General features: G+C 46.6%; 1 long non-coding RNA gene across 1 annotated transcript; it reads right to left on the bottom strand.

Annotated features, from left to right (window-relative positions):
- Nucleotides 1-652: 652 nt before the first annotated feature.
- LOC123024120 lies at nucleotides 653-8516 on the bottom strand. The gene is made up of 3 exons (XR_006414857.1): nucleotides 8373-8516; nucleotides 2350-2540; nucleotides 653-739 (listed from the first exon to the last, which is right to left on the bottom strand). It is a non-coding gene; the product is annotated as an uncharacterized LOC123024120 (long non-coding RNA).
- Between the last annotated feature and the right edge of the window lie 651 nt (nucleotides 8517-9167).

Below are 9167 nucleotides of genomic sequence, written 5' to 3'. Positions count from 1 at the left end.
CAATGCATACCTATGGAACACTTATATAGCAATTATGAAAATGGATCTGGGTTGCTTTTCTCCAAGCCCTGGACATCATGAGAGGTTGGCAGTAATTCTGCTCAGCATTTGACTAATTGATGAATGCACACACAGCTGAGAAGTGTACAGCCAAGAGCCAAAAATGGAATTCTGCTTCCCTTTAATCCCATTTGTCAAAAGCCGGAACAATAGAGCTCTTGTTGCAAGCTGCAAATATAGGTGCAACTATATTTTTAATAAATGAAATAAATATTCCTAATGTTGCTTTGTGTGTGAGTGGGGTGGGAGGGCTGTTGTGTAGGTTGTTGATGTAACATAGGCATACATGTACAGATTGATTGCTAAAATACCACTGCAGTCAATGCCTGAGTCATGCACATCTCAGCAAAAGAGGTGGGATCGCAGTGTGTACCTTCTAGAAAACAGCGTATCATTTATTGCACAACATTTGGGGCACTGCAAGGCAAGGCTTTCATCAGGGTGGTCTGCTGTTGCATCGCTTCTCCTTGTCAGAAAAGATATTACCCAAACGATTCTCTTCCCAGTTTTTGCCCCCCTGAATGGACGCCTTCTCTAACAGTAGCTATTTAGTGTGATAATGGCGTTTGACAGATTGGACACAAACACCATTGTCACACTCCACAGCTCCAGCAGCTCTTTCCTTGGAGGCAAGCAAACATGTACAGCTCTCGATGCATGGAATTACATCCAAGGAGACCTGTAATAAACACAGAATGGGTTTGTTTGAAAAACGGAAGTGGGGCTCAAGAAGAAACCCTGAAAGCTACTTTAGACAGGGCTGGGCTGTCAGGACGGGGGTCGAGGGCAGGCGTGATAGAGGGGTCCAACTGAGAACAGGCCCTGCTGTTGTTCCCCCTGCCCCCTCGCGCAGCCTTCTTGTTCATCTCCCTCTTGCTCCGACCCAACCGTGGGCACAATGGGAAAGAGGCATCACATCCCGTGGCCTCCTGGCTCCCTGCCTGACTGGCAAGCGAGCGAGCGGCAGCAGCGAGTAAAGAGAAAGCGTGACACTACGGCAGCAGTCGGCATGGCAGTGAGCAGAGGGTCCCCCTGAGGAAGGTGGCCGCTTGCCGAGGGGCCATGGAACCCTGGAGTGGCCTTGCGGGAAGGGAAGAGCTGCTCTTTACCAAACTGGGCTAAAGACTCAGTGCGGTCAGCAGATGATGAATTCAAGATCAGCAATGACTCCTCTACCTGTAAATAAGGCATGGATGAGACCCATTTAGTGGTCCTGAGCTCAGCCACCCAGCAGCTCTGGCAGAGAGAAGTAGCCAAAACGCTCCCTAGCCAGCTCTCTTCCCTTGAGCATGATTGCCACACTTCCAATTATCAACTGGAATAGTCCCAGCTGACTCATTAAGCTGCAGTAATGGGATCCCAGCACCAGCGCGCTGATCTCCTTTGTAGTTGCCCAGGTGGAGCATATCAATACTACAGAGATTGATCATATTCCTTTTGGACAAAAAAGAGAGACATGCGGGATCTGCAATACAACGTTGCAGCACGAAAGGCACCCGTTCAGTCGAACCAGTCTAGACCTCAGACTGGTTAGCCAAGACTTCCTTTCCCCACCAAGATCCTGTGGATCTGGATCATGTCCCAACAGACAAAATACTCCACAGAACTCAACCCCCTGCACTTAATGGTTGAGTCTGGTGCTTTTATCTGCACTGCAGATTCCACACAAACCTGCTTGCCCGCTAGCTTAAAACCATTTTAGGATAACTACCCTCAAGTCCCTGTTCCCAGTGAAAGCTGAGAGGAAGGCGACCCAGTGCATGGATGGAATTGCCCACGATTGGCATTTAAGCAGTACTGTCCCCTTCAAGTAGGACCTGGGAGTAGATCCAGAATGGAGTGTGGAAGCCCTGGAGCTGAGCAGGGTGAACATCTGGTGAGGCCAGGATGGAACCACTGGTGCTTTCTGATGATCTAACCCAGATAGGATTTACCAGCTGGAGTAACTACTTCCTGGCGGCACCAGCGTAGTCCAAAGCCCTTCCTACTTCAGCATAAATGGTGTCATTGCAAAGGACGGACAGGCCTGGATTAACTCACTCCTGGCTTTTCCATGTGCCATGACACTGAACTGGTGTAGCATTGGTGGCTGCAGCATATCTTAAACATGAAATTGGTGCAGCAAAGATGGGCTCTTCTCTTCTATCTGACATGTGCAGAATTTTGGTCCCATGATGGGCTGCAACATTCCTTCTCTCACCATGACTTCTGGGGTGGATGGAAGCTGGGCAGAAGACCGCACATGGCCACACAGCATAGGCAAATATTACCTTTTATAATTTACAGTACCTTGAAGTGGAGCTGTTTGTTTTTTTCCTTTGGGGATGATAAGGGAGCAGAGATGCTGATTGCAGAGTGCTCAGCCTTAATGCCAGTGTTGTGATTGGTAAAATTGTAGGTGCATTAGCGGGTTCCTTTTGGCTTTCTGGCTTGGTTTGATGCATTTCACAGACAAGTCAAGCTTCAGTTCTTAACACACACTGTTACAAAATAACAGGGAAAGAAAATAAATTCAAAAGATTGGAAATAAGGATTTCAGGGTCAGGCTATCCCTGCTTCCTCTTGTTTGCTTTCCATTCTAATTTCAAAAGCCCTTTACAGTAGAGTGCAAGATCCAGCTTTAACCAGCCTGATTAAAGTGGCATTGTGGGTGTAGACCATTTTGTAAAATGATTAGTTTCCACCAGGAACGAGCTTTTCATTTTACTAAGTGCTCACTTTTTATTCCTCCCTTAATGAAGAAAAACAATCAAAAGAGATGCTTTGTCCACATTTGAGAAATGAAACAGAGAAACCTGTCAGGGGAATGAAAGGTAATATTCTCTTATTATGCAGCACACTTAGCCTGCCAGAGGCAACTGGGGGCAGGGAGGGGAAGGGGAAAGGGTTCTGCTTTTCAGTGCAATGCCTGTGAAAGGAAGACAATTGGACGCAGCTCGAGGAGAGATGAACAAAATGGGAGAGGCGTTCGGTTTGGTCAAATGGGAGAGCGGGCATCCCCACTGCCACAGGGAGGTTGACCTTCCTCTTACTGGCTGGGAATTAGGGGAGTTGCAAACCTTAAACATCTGGAGTGTGCTAAGTTGGGGAAGGCTGGTATAGAGAATGCTGGACTTGAGGGGTAAAATAGTCCAAAATGGCATGCATTTTATTTATTATCCCATTAATGCCCCATCTTTCTTTCCTTTTGCAAGGAGCCCGAACCAGCTTATGTCATCCTCTTCCTCTTCCCCATTTTATCTTGCGAGGTAGGCTAGGCTGAGAGTGAGTGTTTGACCCACAGTCAGTCGGTGATCTTCATGGCCAAGAGGGGACTAGAACCCAGACCTTCTGGGCCCCACTGCAGTGTTCAAGCCATGCGCCACATTGATGGCTCCGAGAACCAGCGTGTGCTTACAAGCATGGATCCATAAGCGCAATGGGAGTGGAGGGCCATGCTAGAGCTGCTTGGAAGAGCCAGACTGGTTGATCTGCTTGTCTGCCCAGTTCATGCGAGAGGAGTGGGTGGACTCTGATGGGGTGGGACTCTAACCTCTCCCTTGCCCCCCTTGTCCAGTCCACTTCCTTCCAGGCACTTCCAGTACCAGAACCAGGCTGAGACGGAAGTGCCTTCTGTGACAGAGGGCAAACAATCCTCCTTCTCCTTTTCCCTTCATATTCACAGGCTTGAATGTGCTCCTCATCTCTCATTTGGGTCCCAATACTGACCTCACCAGCTTGCTCTGAGGTCAAACATGCCATTGATGGTGAATTTGGTGGCTGATTTGTATGGGTTCCATTGCAGGATGACAATGCACTTGTGCCAAGCTGTGAAAATGCTCTTGTCTCGAGCTAACTACACAACCTCCATCTTTCAACCTGTCGTATGTCTGCTAATGAGCATGGAGCCAGTGCTGGTTCCTTCACAATCATCATTAAAACAACAGGGATGATGGGTGAACTTGAGGAGGAGGAGACAGATTTTGGAAGAGGCATGGTAGAAATAAGAAATGATGGTGGCGACTGGACATTCTCTGGCAGGAGACTTGAAAGAACTGGCCCTAGGGCCGCATTTCCTCATGCGGGATGCTGCGCCATGAAAGAGAGCACAACGCAGGAGACAAGAATGAAGGCCACGAGAAGAAGAGGGAAATCAGCACGCAGCCTGTGAGAGCCACAGTGCAGTCTGGCCCAGGCACATGGTGCTAAGGAGCTCCTGAGTGGGGTGTGCAGGATGATGGCAGGGACTTGCTCAAAGCAGTGGGGCTTCCATGCCATTTTGCTGTGTTTCCTCTATTTCTAGTCTTTCACTGGGCCAGCAAAGTGGCCAATGCTATACGTAAAGGCTATTTGGAGATATAGGATAGTACAGCTATTCTGGGCCACTCATTACAAGAGGGATATAGCAAGTTTGGAATAGGTACACTGAAGGGCCACTAGGATGGTGGCTGGTTTGCAGGGTAAGCCATATGAAGAGAGACTGAGGGAGCTGGGTCTTTTCAGCCTTGAGAGGAGGAGACTCAGAGGGGACCTGTTAGCGACATAAAGGTATGTGAAGGGGTCACACAGAGGTGGGTTGTGACATTTTTTCCCCTGCGGTGGAGGACAGGATGTGTTCCAGTGGAGCAAAGCTCAGGGAACCAAGATTCAAGGTGGTTGCTGGGAAGTAATTCCTGACACACAGGACCTCTACAGCATGGAATGGGCTCCCCGGGAGGCGGTTGAAGCCCCATTGGTGAGGGTGTTTAAGGATAGGCTGGACATGCACATGGTAGGCATGTCATGAGTGGAGCCAGCTGGAGCCGGGGGTCAGACTAGGTGACCTGGGAGACCCCTTCTGACTCGCTGTTTCTATGTTTTTAGTCAGGAGCCAAGGGAGGACCTTGACACAACATCTGTCAAGGTGCTTGTCACCTCATGAGCAGAATAGCATGCCAACAACACTCCTTTGGACATGAACTGGCAGCCCAAATAAGCGAGGTGCCCGGATTGATGAAATGTGGTGGCATGGAGCAGCCGTTCCTATTGTAACAGCTCCACTCCTTCCCAAAGAGGCCCAAGCAGGAGAGATGGGCATGTGCATTGCTTGTGTGCCATGGATGTTTTGGGTGAGCCTCAAGTCTTGGAATTGCCTTCCCTGGACATATTCAGGGGAGGGGGGGACCGTGTGCCTCCGGAGCAAATGCATTTAACATGTGTAGGGAAGATATATGTATATCTGAAAAATCACCAATCATGGTACTCAGGACTCCCATTTTGATATCTGCAGTCCAGTGCACTGAGCTTATGATCTAATTTAAACAAAAATAACTTTTAAAAAGAGAAGACTAGAGAAGGAGAAGGCTAAAAAGAGTTAGACACAGGGAAGCAGAAATAAATGAATTTTATGGTATTTCAGAAAAAGAGAAAGAGAATCAATGAAATGGATTAGCAGTGAGCAAAGAGCTGAATGGATAAGAAGGCATGTGAGAAAAAGTGCAAGGATGTGAATGACGGAAAAGAGAACCAGTTTTAATGAGCAACAAAAAAGTAGACGTATGCAGAGATTAAGGAGGAGAATACAGTGATGAAAGATGAGCAGGAGATAGGAAAGGAACGACCTTACATTTAGCATGGAAATGGGAAGGTCAGACATGCAAAGGGATCAGGAGAAACCATGGAAAACCATGATCACATCGACAGCCCTATGTTGACCTTTTCTGTTTAAATATATGACTCCTGTCTATGAAGACTACAGGAGATTGTGTCCTCCACCAGTACACACAAACAAACACACACACACACACAAAATAAGTTAAGCTACCCTGACAACAATTTACACTTCCTAACAACCCAGGAAAAAGTGCCTCCCGCATTCAGATGGCATGCATGTGTCCATATGTGTTTGCCCTCTCCGATGTTCACACTATTTCAGATGTTCAGACTCTGGTTCAATCATAGCCTGGTGCAGCAATACAGAGCTTCTTTGTAAACAAGCCAGGAAACCACACTTTCCCATTAGCTCTCAGCTTGGAAACTATGGTTAATTGCTTTCAAATAAGCCCGGGTTTGAAGCCATGGCTTCAGAATCTGGGCTTGTAATGAAACCATTAGCCATAGTTTCTTAGTTCAGACAAAATGGACAGAAATGGTTAAATGTGGTTTCTTGACTTGTTTCTCTGCTCACGAGAAGGAGGAAGTGAAACGGAAGCAAAGGGCTCTGTGCTGATGTATGACCCCCATCTATGCCCAGGTTTATTAATCTGGATTTTTTTTCTTCAGATGTGGCCTGCATCTTGCCCCTGCTTCCCCCTCACTCACAAAGACAAAGGGCTTCTTCCTAGATTATGTAGAGCATCCCCTGGTTTGCTACTCAGTACACTTCAAAGCAAGCCACAACCATTCAGCTCTCTAGCTGTGCAATCCATACTTTGCAACACATACCTGCCCCTTTTGCACATTACAGTTTTTAGGTGCAGACTGAAAGCATCTCATATATTTGTCCATAGGCCCTTTTTCCCTCTTCTCCCAAGTGATCCCCAAAGTCTTGTGCTTCCTTAGAAGCTTTCTAGGGTTTCCTTGATGAGAAAGCAAGTTAAAGTTTCCTCAAAGAGCAATAACAGTGGTACAGTGGCCAGTTATGACTTGTCAACAGCAAATGCATCTCCACTGAGAGAGAATGAGAGAAGGAGAGAGCAAGTTGCATATAATTTTCCTCTGCTTATTCATGTGTGTAAATGCACATTTAGAAATAATTATAATTACAGCCTGTTACCACAGTGTAGAAGACTAGGACCGAGGAGCTGTGTAACGCAGAGTCTGCTGTCCAGGTTCTAATTCTGGGTGGACAACTTCATGGCTCCTTTTAGGTTCTTTCACTTCAGATCAAACTTCGCTCAGACAACCTTTGGAAAAGGAGTTGCCTTGGGAATAGTGGGGACCCCTTTCAATAGCGCACCATCCTGTGTAAAAGAGGGCCCCATGGCCACCCCATGCGATCATGCACAGCAATGCACACTGCAAAGGATTTCAGAGGCACTCTAAGGTACAAGCTCTGTTCATGGGGTATAGCAAGGTTTGCTGACTTGCAGATGCCTTACATCATCTCAAATGCAGCCTGAAATTCTCTGCAAATGGTAGAGTTCTGTGGCAGACACCCAAAGGTTCCTAGGCAGGCAATTCAAAGGCAAGAGGGTTTGTTTACTAAGAGGTGACAGTTCAGAAGTGAGACGGTTTGGAATTTCACAGCATAGTAAAGGTAGGACACTGAGTTCCTAAGAATGAAGGAGCAAGGCCATAGCACAGGTGAGCTGGAGGACACATTCAGTATGCCCCAGTAAACTGAACACGCATTCAGAAAATACATGTCGTCCTGTCTGAGACGGAAAAGCAGAGAATATGTAATGTAGCGCAGTTGCAGAAAATTGCCTCTGTGAGAAAAGCTGGAGGGAGAAAATGAACCAGCCGAAAGGCGAAAGAGATCTGAATTACCTCCCCTGCCATTCTTATCAAGGGCCAGCTGTTGTGTAGTAATAATTCAGGAGAAAGCTGAAAATGAAAGATGGAGGCATATTGGCTCTGAGGGTTTGGTATTCTTTCCAAACTGTGTGACTGTTGGACGTGGAGTTGGCAAGAGAGTCCCATTCAAGCACAAGGAAGCAGCAGTCTGCAAATTACTCCTGGTAGCCCCATGGCAATGAAGGCTCCCACCCCCTGCATTTCTGGCTTACCCCTTTGGTGGATTTTTCATTGAAAGAATGGCATGCAAGCAACTTATGCCACAACCACCCTAGAAAACACTGTATAGCTGTACTTCACACAGAAGATACCTGAAAATCTATTGTCATTGGTTGAAAGCTAATAGGTTCCTGATTTCAGAAAAGCCTAATCATACTTATTGTTACCATCTCCATCATTTGGTCAATTAGCACTTAACTTTGTGCTCAGGGTCCCCTGGCATTAACAGTAATAATGTGTTCTTTTCCCGGACCTGTACATTCATAGCTGGTTCAAACAATGCGCTGGCAGCCCTGGAGGGAGGAAAGATGCTGCTTGCTCATGAGGAACCCCATCTTCTTACATGAACTGAAAACACTCAGTGTGGAGGTTTCTGGGTTTATACATATATGGGGACCCACAATCTAGTGTGTGCTTGAAGCTATGGCATTATTCTGCACACACAAGTGGACAACTGCCCCTTTTAGAAAGCCTACAGAAAGGCTCTGAAAAATACTTGAGGATGTTTTTCTTACAGTAGTCATGAAATAGCCCTCACCTTACAGAATTATTTGCCTATACATCCAATTTAGTCCCTTATTCCTTTTTAATGAAATAGACCCATTGAAATCACTTACTGTCCCACACAACTGCAGCATGATGCTTTTCCAATCATTTTCTTAGTCATACATCTTCCTTCGCCTTCTCAAGTGCCGAACAAAATTTTCTGTCTTGGATGATCTCAGTTATTAGGTTTTTTCTTCCTATACAGTACTAAGTCAGGCTTTCAGAGCATCTGTTTCCAAACTGACTGCCCCTTGGCCTTTATGGGGTCCAAGGTTTTTAAGTAAACAAGCCAGTCTGATAAGTCACATTAAAATATTGATCCAGGTGGGATGGCGCTTGGTTCTCTGCAAGACCAAAGACTGTTGGCTGGACAGTGGAAGGCAGCCTATTGCTCCAGCCACGTCCTTTCCCTCTTCACTCGGGATGGAGTAAGAATGACAAGGGAATAGGAACGAATGAAGGGAGCCAGCGGAAGAATTCTCACATCATCGCACACAAAATAAAGAGAGGAAGGCTGCAATTCTGTGCATGCTTACTCAGGGGCAAATCCCACTGGACTCAGGATAGATGGGGTAGCTCTCTAGTCTCTGAACATAAACAGCACAGTCCTGCCCAAACTGAGACTTGGAGAGGCCTTGTTCTGTAACACAGCAGATAAAATGATAACTTGGGTCTGGACTGTACCAGTTCAGACTTCAGATAGGGTCTACAGGACTGAATACTTCTCCAGTTCCCCCTCCCTGCCCAAAACATCCTTAGTATGTAAAGAGAAATATTATTCTAAACTATCCTAAATGGCAGAGGATGAGGAGGCTGGATGGAGTCACAGAGCAGTCGGCGTGAGCTTAAGTGGCGCTTAAGTGGAC

This window comes from Varanus komodoensis, unplaced genomic scaffold, assembly GCF_004798865.1.
Source record: "Varanus komodoensis strain SLA01 unplaced genomic scaffold, ASM479886v1 scaffold22, whole genome shotgun sequence".
In the NCBI taxonomy this organism is placed as follows: domain Eukaryota; kingdom Metazoa; phylum Chordata; class Lepidosauria; order Squamata; family Varanidae; genus Varanus; species Varanus komodoensis.
The sequence above is the reverse complement of the archived record's forward strand: the minus strand, read 5'-3'. Positions and strand labels throughout refer to the sequence as shown.